The 14,454-nt window shown below is 56.1% G+C and overlaps 1 protein-coding gene across 7 annotated transcripts in view; it reads right to left on the bottom strand.

Annotated features, from left to right (window-relative positions):
* FOXP4 (forkhead box P4) overlaps positions 1-14,332 on the bottom strand; it is a 50,972-nt gene extending 36,640 nt beyond the window's left edge. For 3 of the 7 annotated variants that reach the window (XM_087438569.1, XM_087438570.1, XM_087438571.1), the window contains exon 1: positions 13,864-14,332. The gene's annotated coding sequence lies outside the window, so the exon portion shown is untranslated. The remainder of the gene's footprint in view (positions 1-13,863) is intronic. The other 4 variants (XM_014782727.2, XM_004424167.3, XM_004424166.3 and 1 more) reach the window with 2 other exon arrangements.
* Positions 14,333-14,454: the final 122 nt, after the last annotated feature.

The raw sequence follows: 14,454 nt of genomic DNA, 5'->3' as shown, positions 1-14,454 counted from the left end.
TCCGTTGCTCTTTCTGCCATCATACAACAAGCAAAGAGGAGGGAAGTAGAGGTCTTTCTAGGATTCGCTAACATTGAGGCTCTCATCCTCCACCCCAGCCTTTCCAGGTCCCTCTCCTACCCTGAGCTGGGCGCAGGAGAGAGCCACCGTGGCCTGCGTTATTTCAGGTGGTCTAAGATTTCTGTCTAGGGCTCTGGTCCTGCCCTTAAGCAGGTGCTAGTCTCCCATCTCTCAGGGATCCCCTTCGGGAGCCGGGGCACCTCAGCGCCCTCAGCCGGGCTCGGAAGCTCCCGCAGGCCCCGAAGCTCCCGCAGACGTGCCTGCCGTCCGCAGGAAGGAAGCTGGGTCAAAGCCGCAGCCGCCTCTTCCGCTTTGGGGGAGTCTGTGGGCCACTGGGGGCTCCCACTTCCCCCGAGGCTCCTGACCCTTCGAAGAACCCCGGCAGGCGCGCAGCGAGGGACGCCTGGGAACTCGCGGGTCCGCCCTGTCCCCTCCTTGGGCGGAAGTGACGAGTTGCACCTACCTTGGGGCCAAAGGGAAGACTCAAAAGTCTAGGGTACTTTCGGGCGCGGGGAAAAGGGGCAGGGAGCCCCACACGCGGAAAGATCTTTTGTGCCTTTTCCGCGGGCCCATATGGTGTAGGGAGTACTAATTATCGTAGCTTTTTAATTAACAATCGCTTAATCTGAGCCGTAACATTTGCCACGACACCCTGCGCCTCACCGCGAACCCGCGCCGCCCGCCCTGCCAACTCATCAATTAATTTTTATTGACGTTTTCTTCCCCAAACAGGCACAATACCAGGGTTTTCCAATTAACACCTCCGCGATCTCTAATTAGTGCAATTAACAGACTGATGGATGTCGGGAGTTTACCGCAAGGGAGGGAGGGAAGGGGCGGGAAGGCCCCCAGCGCGCTCTCGGGGCGCGCGTCCCGCAGGGCGCACACGTGCATCCCCAGCTCTTAGGGGAGCACGGCAGGTGGCGGCGTGACCACAGGTAACCTGTACACAGAGCAGTTGGGGGTGGTTTGAATTGAAGTTAGGAGACACTGCTTCTAGCGCTCTGGAAACCTATACTCTAGTCAGGGAGACTGAAAGCCTGAGACTAGAAGTTGGGAAACCTGGCATCTAGCCCCAGCTCCATCACCAACTTGCTGTTTGACTTGGGCAAATTCCTCCCTTTTCTCCTCTGTATAATGGGGAAAACTGGACTACATGTAGCTATCTATTTATAATGTATACCTCCATCAACTTCCAAGAAAGACTGGGAAGCAGACTGCAATAAAAGACAGATAAAAGCTTCATAACTATAATATCACGAGTAGTAGGAAGGAGAATAAATGGACTAAAACCTTAAGCCAGAGGATCTTAAACTTGAGCACATCAGAATCGCAGGGCTTGTTAAAACACAGATTGCTGGGCCCCAGGCCCAGAGTTTCTGATTCAATAGGTCTGGAGTGGGCCTGAGAATTTTCATTTCTAAAAAGTTCCCAGGTGAGGCTGATGCTGCTTCTCCAAGGCAACAGGGCTCCAATGAGGAGCACTGACTTTAGTTATGAGCTTCCTGGTGGCCAGAATGAGATGATCCATCTCCAAGGCCATTCATTCTTTCAACGTGGACTTAGTGCCTGATGAAGCCAAGCACTGAGGATCTATCTGCAGGAAACTGAAATTCGGTCCCTGCCTTCTGTAGGCTTACAAAACTCGAACAGGCCAGTGCAATAGTGTCCCACATGCTTTGAGGGCAACTGGTAATGATGGAGGTCCTATTCTCCCTCCCTTTTTCCTAGGTAAAGCTGGCATTTGTCTTTCTGAAAGTTTAGCCACTAGTAGAGTTTTGGCCATGAACAAAGTCATTCTTCTCTCTCCAATGGCTGGCTAGGAGCTTATTTCACCAGCAGTGACCCTTCATCCATTCATTGGTTCAACATTATTTAAGCACCTGCAGTGTGCCAGGCTCTGTGTGTGCAGACCTGAACAGAACAGGCACAGGCCCTGCCCTCCTGGAAGCCTATGTTCCCACGAGGAGAGGCAGATGATAAATACGGACACAAATAAATAGATAAGCTCAAATAAATTCTATGGAATGTGAGTACAGGTAAAAACCTGGGGATCTAATTTAAATGGCGGGGGGGGGGGGCGGGGCAGGGAAGGCCTTCTTTTTGAGGAAATGGCATTTATGCTCCAAAATAAAGGATGAGTAGGTACTGGCCAGGCAAAGGGTACATTGAATGCAGGGCAAAAAGCATGTGCAAAAGCCCTTATTTCACAAGAGAGGTCGCCAGTTTTCAGACTTTTCCAGAGCTAAAAGTCTTTGAAATGGACACATTTCTAGATTATAGAAAAAGACACACACACGGGTACCACATAGAACAGAGCACGGGGATGCCTTATATTTCCTTCTTTCTGTTTCTTTTCCCTTCTGTCTAGCCATCCTGCTATCAGATCTTACTTGTGTCAAGGGACATAAAGCAGAAGGCTTTTCAGAGCAATAAGCACCGGCATTACAACTAACTGAAGGATGCTTCCCAATCTGTCATCCAAAGGCCCAGGGACCCCCCCACCCCCACTCAACTCAGGCCCCAAAGGCCCACCGGCTTCAGGCTCCCAGGGGAGGGGAGGGCTTGGGCAGCAGACATTTTCAGCCTCAACCTTCCTTAGCCGGCCACTCCTCTGCCATCCTACCTGCTGTCCCTTCTCTGGTCTCTTATTACCTTTGTAATACAAACACTGAGCAGTGAGGTCACCAGTCTGACCCTCGGTTTCCTTATTTGTCATATGGGGCTGATACTGATAAACCCTCCTTTCAGGGTTGCTGTGGTATTGAAGATACTGCATGAAGAAGGCATTCAGAGAAGGGTAGTTACTGTAATTATGGGGGCCCGGAAGATCCTGCCACAACCCGGCTCTGAGGGGGCTATAGTTTAAAAATTGATAGTATCCCCTTACCACAGCCCTTGGTTTAGCACTTAAGGAAAGAGAGGCAGAACCCAAGGGTTAGAATGTCTGTATAGTTCCAAAATGGGTCCCCAAACCAGAATGGGGTGATGCGGGTCACATGGTTACTTGGCTCTCTGATCAGGCCAGCAGTCTCTCCCCCCAGGCACACGGGGCTCTCTGAGTTCCAGAAAAAGCTGAGTCCCTCTCCAAACCCATGTCCTTCCAGGACTTTGGGACTCTCCCCTGTGTAGGTCAGAGGCTGGCACCCTGGGCTTGCCTCCCTCCTCCCCCTTCTACCTGACACTTTCCCTAAATGACACACTAGGAGCTACCTGTCCCAACTTTAGGGACCACCGAAGGCCTCTTCTTAGCACAAAACCTCAGTGTCTGAGGAGCTGAGTGCACGTGGCAGGTGTGGACATGCTCTCTAGAAGGATGCAACAAGCCTCTGATTTGGAAGCTGAGCCACCATCCTGTGCTGTCTGTTCCAGGTTCTCTCCCAAGTTTCAAATAACTTTATTTTCTAATCATAAAAGTAACAGACTTCTTGGCAGAAAATTTTGAAAGAAAAAAAACTATAAAGAAAAAAAAAATCGTACCCATAATTCTACTATCTAGAGAGCCAGCCTTTTGGACACACCCCTTCCAGTCAGTCCATTTTCACTCTCTTTTGGCATAGAAACATTTAAAAAGTGAAATTGGGGTCATAATCTGTACATGGTTTGAATTTTCCTATTTTTCCACTCACCACTTACTATCATAACCATTTCCACATGACTCGAATATTTTAAGCAACAGTTTTTAGTGGTCACATAGTTGCTCGAATGGGCTGCGTGTTCCAGAAATTATTTAGCCAATTCCTTAGAACTGGACATCCAGACTGTTACCTATTTTTACTATGACTGCAATAAACACCCTTATGTGAACAGAATACTCTACATTTCTGACTATTTGCTTAGGATACATATTTAGAAGGCGGATTTGCATATTTTTAAGGCTCTTGATACATTTATTCCCTAAATTGATGTCCCTAAAATTTGTACCAATTTTGCCCTTCAGCAATGCAGCCATGTCCCAGAGGACTCACAAGCCTCTCACTTTTTTAGTGATTTCCCTCCATTCTCCTCAGCTCTCTCTCCAGAAGATTCTCAGATCCAGCATAAGGCATTCAAAACCCAACGCTACAGACAGGTGAGTTAAATCTGAGTGGGTTTACAGGGTGCATAGCTGGGTGGTCGGCCTCTGCCTGCAACTGATACTGGGCACAGTGGGTCCTGGGGTCTGGGCATATAAAGGTGAATAAAATACAGCCCTTGCTTTTAGGGGGCTTACAATTTGGTGGAGGAGAAAGAGAGCTACACGGACAAACACAAGCATTAAAAAAAATACCCAGAGGCTGGCCCCGTGGTTCAGTGGTTAAGTGCACGTGCCCTGCTACTGGCGGCCCGGGTTTGGATCCCGGGCGCGCACCGACGCATCGCTTGTCCAGCCATGCTGAGGCGGCGTCCCACATACAGCAACTAGAAGGATGTGCAGCTATGACATACAACTATCTACTGGGGCTTTGGGGAGAAAAAGGGGGAAAAAAAAAGGAGAATTGGCAATAGATGTTAGCTCAGGGCTGATCTTCCTCACAAAACAAACAAACAAAAACCCATATCCATGCTCCGCCCTGGATCAATTAAATTGGACTCTCTGGGGAGTGGGATCCAGGCATGGATAATTTTAAAAGCTTTTCCAAATATTCTAAACTTCAAAGGTGGCCAGGATTGAGAACCTCTGCCCTACACAACACACACAACTTTACAAATGTTATGTTAAGTAGACACTGGGGGCTATGGGTGCCTAGAGAGAGTGGGGGTGCTCTGGGAAGGCTTCCTGTAGGAGGTGACTTCTGAGCTGAGTCATAAGGAAGTGAAGCCTGGGCACATAATTTGTGAACATATTTTATTCTTGAGAACAACCATTCCACTCACAGAGTCCTTGAAAGTCCTTTCCCATACTCTGCCTCCTCCCCACTTCTCCATGCAACCTGGCACTCACTTTGACAGACAAAAGTCTAGTGACTTGACAAGGTCACCTGACTGCCAAGAGGCTAAGCCAAACTGAACCCTCCAGCTCTTCTCACTCCCAAACCAGTGCTCTTCCCCCCATCCCACCTCAGAGGTGGTGAGGCCCAGAGGGTGGTCACTCTGGAATTCCCCTGGAACCCAAACCTTTCCTCACCACCACCACTACCCCCCCCAGGTCACTTTTCACTGGTTCCAGCTCCAAAATGCTCCTCCCAGGCCCTCCCAAGGTGGCCTCTCTCAACACTCCTTAGCAGGACCATGACCAAAAGGAAGAATTAACAATAAGGAAAAAAAAAAAAAAGAAAAAGAACCAAAGATCCCACTCCATCTCATTAAGAAAGTAAACATAAGAGCCATCTAAGTGTCTAATTAAGCTTCTAATTAGTCCCTGCTTGTTACTAATGCAAATTAGATTACTCCGCTTAACTACAGCATGTCCACAACACCCTTGTTAATTGCGGCCTTTTGAAATTAAATTACTCCCTAATTAGCATATCAAAGCCATTGATTCGAAGCTGGGAAAGAAGAGGGCAAGAGAAGCCGAATGCCAAGTTTGGTTAATCAGAGATGGCTAATTAAATAGTGACGTCTTACGTGGGGGGCCTGCTGGTTAAGGGGTGGGGGCCACTCGCTCAGGGCCTGAGTGGCCATCTGGAGCTGGGTTCTGGTAGTGCCCTTGGCACCAGGGGGCTCCCGTGAGCACAGGAGGGGCTCCAGCCAGCCTGGGACAGACCACTAGGTCTGGCCCTCCCTGGGGCCTTTGCTGCTCTGCCCAGCCTGCCGACATGCCCTGGCCCCTCCCTCTGTCTCCCTTGATGATAGCTAGGTTCACAGGGATCTTGGGCACCAACTCAGGGGCATCCAAACACATCCACATTCGAATATGGGAGATTCAGCATCCTTCCACATCTCTCTCCCTGTTCCAACATGAGCTCCGGAAGGATGACTTCTGCCCACTTCTTCTCTAGTCCCCACCTGTGGTTTCACTCTTGGAAGAAAGTCTCCCCCTCCCCCCACAAAAAGTCCTTAAGTTTGGGGGGCAGGTTAAGAGGGTAATGACACCTGGGCAGGGATGGGCTAGTTTCAGCTGGGAACAGGCCCCTGGAGACACAAGACCCTATAATTCCCTCTATGGTAGAAAGAAGGGAAAAAAATTATCCACCACTATCAGTTCTTAAGCAGCTGTGTGGGAATTAGATCTGGGTCAGGGTGTCCTTAAAGGTCTTCTCTGAGCTCTTGCACAGACCCTGCAGAGTCTTTCAGATGCTGGCCCTCCTAGCTCTTCCTTGAAGAATACTGAGGACAAGTGAATCTCCATGATGGAGTTGTTAACCAAAATGCCCTCAGGGGGCTGGGCTGGTCACCTGGGAGGCCAGGTGATCCGTGCAGGGCACTCAGTCCTTGTCCATCCTTACCACACAGAGATGCAGGCTCAGTATTGACCAGGTTTGGGTTTTTCAAAAGAAGCCAAAGTAGGGATATTTCTGTGAAATTTACCATTGTAATAAACTTTGTGTGGGTCAATAAAACTCATAAGGTGTGAGGTTAGTCAATTTGTGACCTCAGTCCTTATGGCCAGCATTCCAGAGAGGCAGGTTCCAGTTAGCTGTGTGACCCTGGTTCTACCCTGTGCATGCTACAATCCTCACCACCCCCCACCCCCAGGTTAGGCTGTCTTCTAGAACCTTCCTCCTCGGAGGCAGAGTCTGGGCTTCTAAGTGTGCTTGGAAATATTGAGGGCTTGTTCCTGCAGATGCCTGACCTGGCTGTTGGGCAGCTCCGAGGTACCACACACCTGTGCCCTCTACCCCTGCATTCAATGGATCAGCTCTGGCAGCGGTAATAGGTCTTAAATGACTCTTCTAAAAAAGATGGAACTTGCACAGGGACAAAATCCCGGTGGCTGACAGGTCCCTAGCCTGGTCCTTCAATGTCCCACTCCCCCAACTAGGCTGTGTGGAGTGGGGGAGGATCCTTAGAGTTTGCCCCCAGACCCCCCCCCCAAGTTTCTCCCCAGCAGCCCCTGCAGCACACAGGGTCAGGGTCAGGGTCAGGGTGGAATTCCCAAAGAGTGATTTAAGGAGGGATCAGAGAGGGCCCAGGGGAGAGGAAGGGGCCCCCCACAGCTCAGAACCCAGGCAGTGCCTGGCCCGGGTATCCATCCAAGCCAAGCTGAGCAAAAGGACCCATAGCAGTGGTTTTATTTTAGAAAATAAGTGAAATTAAAAGCAAGGCAGAAAAAGAGAAATGGGGAGGGGTAAGGCTGTCCTGGTGTGAGGGGGAGGGCAGAAGAGGCTCCGCACCAGGGCCAAGCCGCAGCCCGCCTCGCTGAGCTCTCTCTCCCAACGAGATTCAATTAATTGATAACAAGAGGCATCAAATTAATTTCTGGAGGATGTGAGAGTCTGATGAAGGGAAATCTCGTCGATGGGGATCTGGTGGGAGGGGGGCGGGCAGCGCCCCCTTTTAATCAGGCTGGGCCGCCTAATTGGGGAGGAGACCTGCCTGGGCCGCAGGTCGCCTGCCCCGGGCTCCACAGCGCCCTTTTCGGAAGGACCCGCAGAGGCAGTAGGCTCCGGCCGAGGTGGAAAAAAGGGGAGTACACTGCGACCTTCCGGTCTCTTCTCGCGTGACACCCAACCCGAAGCTGGGGGAAGGGGAGGCCAGGGAGAGGGGAGTGCGCGGGCTCCCTCACCAACTGTGCAGTTAGGAAAACCGAGGCCCAGAGAGAAGACCGTCATGCCTAAGGTCGCAGAAGGAATTAAGAAGTTACTAGCAGTGCGCTTACTGGTGCCCCTCTCGGGAGAGTCCAGACTTTATGACCCAGACGCGCAAAGTCATCCCCAAGAGCAAGGATGGCAGCACGCAGCGTGGGCGGCCCTCCCTGTGGTTAAAGCACAGAGGCCACACTGCCCGAGCCGCCGGCTCTTCCAGCCATCCCTGGACCCCCGGCGCCGGGCGGAGTCGGCCTCCGCCCCGGCATTTTCTCAGCGCTCTGGCGAGGGCCTCAGACACCCGTAGCTGCATCCCGGAGCTCAGGTCTCAGAGCTCAAGGGGCTTCCTGCAACTATCACTGATGCGCTCGCGGGGGCTCAGGGAAGTGCCGGCCCGGCTAGCAACCCAGAGCAGTGCCCTCGGCTGCGGAAGATGGGGAGGGAGGTTCGGCTGGGGAGGGAGGACCGGGTAGCTCTGGCTCTAGGGGGAAATCCCGGAGGCCTCCTAAAGGAGGGATTCTCCCAAGTGGACCAACTCTGCGCCCTCCCTCAACACGCCAACTTCCGACCTTCACAAACATGCGCCTCCATCTCTAATCCACAGATGCGGAACCCAGGGAGCATCTCCATGCGCAGCGCTTTGCTCCGCAAGCGCTTACAGCCGCACCACTCCCTGGGTTTCCTCCAAGTCTTCCCCAAAATTCTCCCCAGCTGCGCACTTTCCTTCCAGGGTGCGGATGCATATCTGCCCAGGAAACCCCTGAAGAAAAGGAGGAAGTACACCCCTACCCTCTTTCGGACCAACTTCTTTCCGCCTGGGTCTCTGGAAGTGTGGGCTCGAGAGCTGGGGAACCAAATCCGAGAGAGCTCGCCCGGTTGAGGAACCAAATAGAAGCCCCCTCACCCGCCCACCCCCAACCCCAGTTTCCCTTCACACAGCGTGGCCCTCCTGATGGCTCTCCGGGGGCCAGCGCAGGCATCCTGTCCCTGCTGGGGAGCGGAGCGGCCTCGTCACCAGTACCTATCGGAGAGATCGGCGCTGCTCCATTTCTGATTCCCCAAGTTGCAAGCAAGCCACCTCTTATTATGCCTGGTCACCGCCACCCTCATGCGTGCTACCACAGTGAGAGCTCCACAATGTTTCTGGAATGGAGAGTCTCGGTCTCCATTCCCTGAGCCACCCTGCCCTCAAGTTGCCATCAATGGTCCCTCCTTCACTAGAGGGAAATCTGGGTAACTTCCGCCCCAGTGACCCTGCCTACCTTGAACAAATGCCAGAGGGTCGCTATTCTACACACACTCCACTTTGTTACCATGTGAAGAAAACCCACCATCTCACTCCCACCCCCATTTGCATGGAAGCCAGGCCAAGTGCCATCAGAATTCCCGGTGGATGAGAAAACACCATTTACCTCTGTCCTGCACCACCAATGACCCCATTCGCCCTCAGGTCTCAGCTCCAGAGGCTCCAGTTGGACAGAGGATGGGGCCTGGGGAGGTGGGCAGAGGCGCTGGGATTCGGGGCACAGGCCACATGGCTACGGCCAGGGCTGGGGAGAGAAAGGTGAGGGCTGCACTGGAGCTAGGGACAGCCCTGCACAGACCCAGGGAGGAGGAATCCTGGGACAGGGATCAAGGGGAGGGAGGGCATCAGCCAGGTCCAGGCTTGGATGGCTCTCATCACACACACACACACACACACACAGGCACAGGAAGCTTGAACTCCACGGCCCAATGCCCGGTGGCCCAGTTCAAACATGCACCTTTTGTGCTGGGAACTCTCCATTTCTACCTCAGGTAGGCTCCGCGAGGGGCCCACTGAGCACCATCTCACCAGACCACTCACTGCATCGGCAGCCACCAGGTTCGGAGTAAAGGGGGTTCCTGCTGAGATCCCAGCACAACCGGCAGTGGGGGCAAGGAGGTGTGCATTTCCACAGAGAATCCAGGACGGCAATGCTGAAAAAGCCTGCAACTTCAGGCTCAGGGGAAGTTTCTTGTTGCTTCTTCGAGATGATCCATCCAGGGGTGGGTCCCAAATGGATTTGAGACCGGCTGCCAAACTTCTCTCCCATAAGGCTGTGTAGGTCAGGGTTCCAAACGGTAGAAGTCTCCCGTTTTGGAGAGAGGTAGTGCCAGCCATTTTTCCTCCTCTGCGTTCTGGGGAATTATCCCTCTCGTTTTTATTTGTCTCCATGAGCACCTTAGGAGGGTTGGAGTGGGGGGATTCCACTGGCCATTCCAGGGTTGTGTGTAGGTGGCAAATGTCAGGTTCTGAACCCAGACCTTCCCTTCAGGGGACAGCAAGTGAGGACAGCCTTCTCACTGGAGGGCAGAGGGGTGGCCCAGGTCTGAGTTTGTGAAGGAGGGAGGGGGGAGTTGGCAAACCCTCCCATCCCCTCCTTTCTCCCTTCCCCAGAGCAGAGGCTCAAGCCCTACTGGTTACACTGGGAGTTACGAGCCCCACATTTTAGGCCCAGCTCTACCACCAACTAGCTGTGTAACCTCAGACAAGTTGCTTCCTCTCTCTGGGCTTCATTTTCCCAAGCCATAAAATGGAGGTTAATATTCAAGCATTTCCAGTACGCAGTCCACCACATGGCCTGGCAGTGCTGGGAATCTAACATAAAGGCCACCCCTTGGTCAGCACTACTTGCTCTCCCATTCAACTCCCAAACGGGCTCTCTAAGGTGGGTATAAGAAGCCTGAGTTTCCAAGAGCTTAATTAAGTTCCCCAGAGCCCCAGCACTACTGGAAAGTTCCGAAGCCTTTTCCACTCTGACCCATGTTCTGCCCCACGGAGACCCGAGTTCCTTGCCCTGGGCTCCAGAGTTCTGGAACCAAATCCGAGGCAGCCATGTCAGCCACTGGAGCCTCAGAATCCTGTCAAAAATTGTATGTGCCCTGCCTTGGTGTGGGGAAGCTGGGAGAACTGTAAGATCGTGAGGGGAAATTGTGTGGAGCTCCTTGGATGGAAGAAATGATGATTTTGCACGTTTGGGCTACTGGAAAAGTAAAGATACTGTGCCTGTTGGGATGGGAGTGGAGGGGCTTGCATTTCAGCTGGAGAGACAGGAAAACCACCAAGCAGGGCAGCGAAGGGTTGGGATATAGGGAAGGAGGGTGCAGCGGGACAGGGAAAGTTTCTTGGGGAGATGACCCTTCCCTCCTCCTGCACCTCAGACCTCTCCTCTGAAACAGACACCCTGCTCCCACCCTGCTCTCCAAGATGTTATATCTCACCTCTCGCTCCTACCCTGACAATGTGGGGTCCAGAGAACAGACCCCAGCTTCCCGGCTTGGGCACTCCAGTGCCCAGCCTGGGACCTGCCCAGGCAGAGTAGGGGCTCAGCAAACATTTGGGGAATTACTGGATCAAAGGAAGCCCCCCCCCCAGTCCCCCTGCTTTCCTCCCCCTAAGGAAGAGGTGTGTTTGGAGTAGGGGCCCAGCAGGATATGCACATTCCTGGCAAGAAAGGACCTACCTGCCAGCAGCCAGAAAGGAAGTTCCTGGCCAAAGACGGAAAGAAAGGGGGTGGGGTGAGGGTGTCCAGGTGTGAGAAGGGCACCTACAGAGAAAGCGACAGAGCAAGTCCCTTTGCAAGCTGGGCCCAGCCTGCCCTGCCCCCAGCATTCCCCAGCATGGGTGTCAGGTCTTTCTCTCCCCAGGGCTCAAGGGTTCCTCAACTCCATAATTCCTGGGAAGCCTGCCCAGGACCAGGAGAAGGATAGAAAACCCCACCCAGGAGCCCAGAGCTCAGTGCCAGGCGAGAAGGTGCCTGTGGTCTCCCCCAACTTCGTGCCAAGCCTAGGGCCAGGGGAGGTAGTGTTTGGAGGGTCCAGGAGGAGAGATTCAGATCTTGGGTGTGTGTCGGGGGAGGCGGCACCCACAGCGCCACTTCCTCCCCATTCCACCTTGCCCCACTGACAAGAGTGGGAGCAACACCAGACAGGGAGCCTCCCAAGGCACAGCCCTGCTTTTGAGAGGCTCAGATCTAAGGAAGCCTGAGCGAGCGAGCCCTCCAGGCGCCCGCAGCACAGTCCCGGGGCCCTCCCTCCAGCCTGCCAGGTGACAAAGAGCCCCAGGACCAGGGCAAGAAAAAGTTTCTCAAGTTAAAAAACAAAACAAAATAAGCCTGCAGACTTCCCCTTCTGTGCAGCGGGTTTTCTGCCGGGTTGGGCGGGGGCTGTCTGAGAGTGGCTCCCCTTCAGGCAGCCAAAGCCCCGCCAGCCCGCCCTACAGCCCCTGCACCCACCCGCTTGCAATGCCCAGCTTCCATAGGGTTCCGTCCGAGTTCTCCCAGGAAAGTGAGCTTCTAGGTTCAAATTCTCGGTGGCCTCCATTACCCACTGTGTTCCGAGGTGGGACTCGTCAGACCCTCCCACAGCTACAGGCTGTGTAGGATGCCGCTGCTCTTTCTTTCTGCGTGGGAGAAGGGGGCACTCGGGCCAGCCTCGGGCTCCAACCCCAGCTGCCCCTCAAGCTGCGCTGCCATGGCCCTCAATCCCGGAGCCCATACAGTTCGCTCTGGGATAATCCAGGCGGGTGCTTTAAAGCCGAGGATGAAGATGCTTAAATCGAAGTAAAAACCCGCATTGGCCAAAATGCTCCTGGGCTTTCTCAGGAACCCCCGGGGATGACAGCTTCAGACTCGGGTTTGCTCCTTGGGGCCCCCCACCTCCAATCCTGCTCCAGGCTCCGCGGTCACCCTCAGAGAGACCTGGCGCTGGCCGGGGTGCGAGACGCGCGGTGATTTCCAGACGCCTTAAACCCCAGGCGACGAGTGCGCTAGGAAATCGGCCAGGCGGGGCTTGGCAAGAGAGGCCGGGGGTGCAAAGGGAGGAGCCGGGTGCTCTATGGGCTCAGGGTGTCCGTGGGCCTATATCCTTTTTCCCCAACCTAGAAAGTCCGGGTCCGGGTGGGATGCAGATGCGTTCACGAGGTCGCCCCAGTTGGAGAGAAGGAATCCGCAGCCGTTAGGGCCTCTGCCTCAGAATCCGCGTCCCGCGAAATCACACGGTCCTTTGCCGGGGAGGCCGGGAACCCAGGTCGCTCAGGGCGCCCCGCATCCTAGCGCCAGGGGCTCTGCCCCGGCTCAGCCCAAGTTAGTTTTGGCATTAACGGGGAGCGCGGGGCTGGAGGGCGGCCGGGGTGACCGTCAGTCAAGGAGAGGTGTCTGCGGGGGGGGCTGTCCAGCGCAGACACTCGAGTCCTGATCTGAGGGGGAGTCCCGCTTGGTCACTCCAGGACACTCTTTCCAAGTGGCCTCCGAACCCTGCTGCCGCCCTCTCTTTCCCCTACTTGGTGAGGCGGGGGCTCTCCCCAAAAGGGGTGAAGAAAGGTATCGCCAGGTCAGTCCCCTACCCTCCAGCACCGGCGCACAAAACCACAAGAGGCCGTTTCCAGACGCTCTCAAGTCCCCAAGAAGTTTTCCGCTCTATTTCCGAGCTGACCGAGGGATGGGGGAAAGGGGCTGACTGGCCCCGCAACTTCTGAGGTGTGACCCAAGCAAAAAGAGCCCCCTCCACACCCGAGGCGACGCAGTGGGTGGGATCGCCGTCCCCCCCATCGCCCCCCATCTGCCTCCGGCGCGTCTTGGGGAGTCCTGGACAGACTGGGGTTGGAAGAGCTCACTTCACCACGTCCCTCCCCAGCTCAGGAAAGGCCGGGCCGGGAAGTATTCTTTGTCTGACTCGGGGCGGGGGGTGGGGGGGGTCGCACCCCCTTACACCCCATTCCCAGCGGCCAGGCCGGGAGGGGGCGGGGCCCAGATTCTTGGGGAAGGGCGGGCCTCAGGAGCCTTTCCAGCCCCCCCACCCGGGCCGACCTCCGGCTGTCTGCCCCCCCTCCCGCCGCCGCGCCGTAGCCCCCACCTGTTCCCAAGGCAGCTCTGGGCCGCGGGGGCCCCGGCCGGGGGCGGGGTGTCGCGGCTGCGCGGGGTCAGTGCGCCGCAGCCGGCTCTGGCTGGAACAAAGTGCGCCGGCCTGGGCCCGGCTCCTCCCGGCGCCCGGCGCGTCTCCGGCGGGCAGTTTGCAAACACAAAGTGAGCCAGTGAGAAGGCGAGAGAGTGCGCGAGCCGGGGAGTTGCGCCGGCCCAGCCCCCACCCGCGTCCCCGGGCTTGGCCCGCCACCTACCTGTCCGGCCCGGCCGCTCCGTGCGGGCTCCGGCCCGTCAGCCCGCGCGGGGCATGGGGCTCGCTCGGGGCGCAGCCCGGGCCCGCCGCCGCCCGCTGGGGCTGCCCCTCCGCGCCGCCCAGCGCCGCGCAGCTCCCGGGCGTCCTCCCTCTGCGCCGCGCCGCGCCGGCCGCTGCGCGCCCTAGCTCCGCCGGGGCATCGCACTTTGTGGGCAGCTCGGCTCGCTCCGGCTGTGCTGCTCCTTCCCGATCCTCCCGCGACGCTCGTTCGCTCGCTCCGGCTCCGGGGCTCCGGGACCCCGGCGTCCCCGCCCCCGGCCCAGCCCTGGTTCCGGCCCGGGCTCCTCCCCGCCGCGCCGCCGCCGCCTGCGCCGCGCCCTCCTCGCGGGCTGGGGGCTCCGTCCCGGCCGCCGGCCGCACTGTCCGGTCCGCAGGGGCGGCCGGCTCCGGACTCCGAGGGGCTGCGACTGAGCCGGGGCTGCGAGTGGCTGCGAGCGGGCGGCGCGCGGGCGGGGCGGGAGGAGGCGGGGGAGGAGGGTGGAGGGGGAAGGAGGGAGCGCGCGGAGAGCCGGGGAGGAGGGAGCGAGCGAGC

The sequence above is a fragment of the Ceratotherium simum genome, chromosome 13 (genome assembly GCF_057802395.1).
Source record: "Ceratotherium simum simum isolate JZ-2026a chromosome 13, ASM5780239v1, whole genome shotgun sequence".
Taxonomy (NCBI): Eukaryota; Metazoa; Chordata; class Mammalia; order Perissodactyla; family Rhinocerotidae; genus Ceratotherium; species Ceratotherium simum.
The sequence above is the reverse complement of the archived record's forward strand: the minus strand, read 5'-3'. Positions and strand labels throughout refer to the sequence as shown.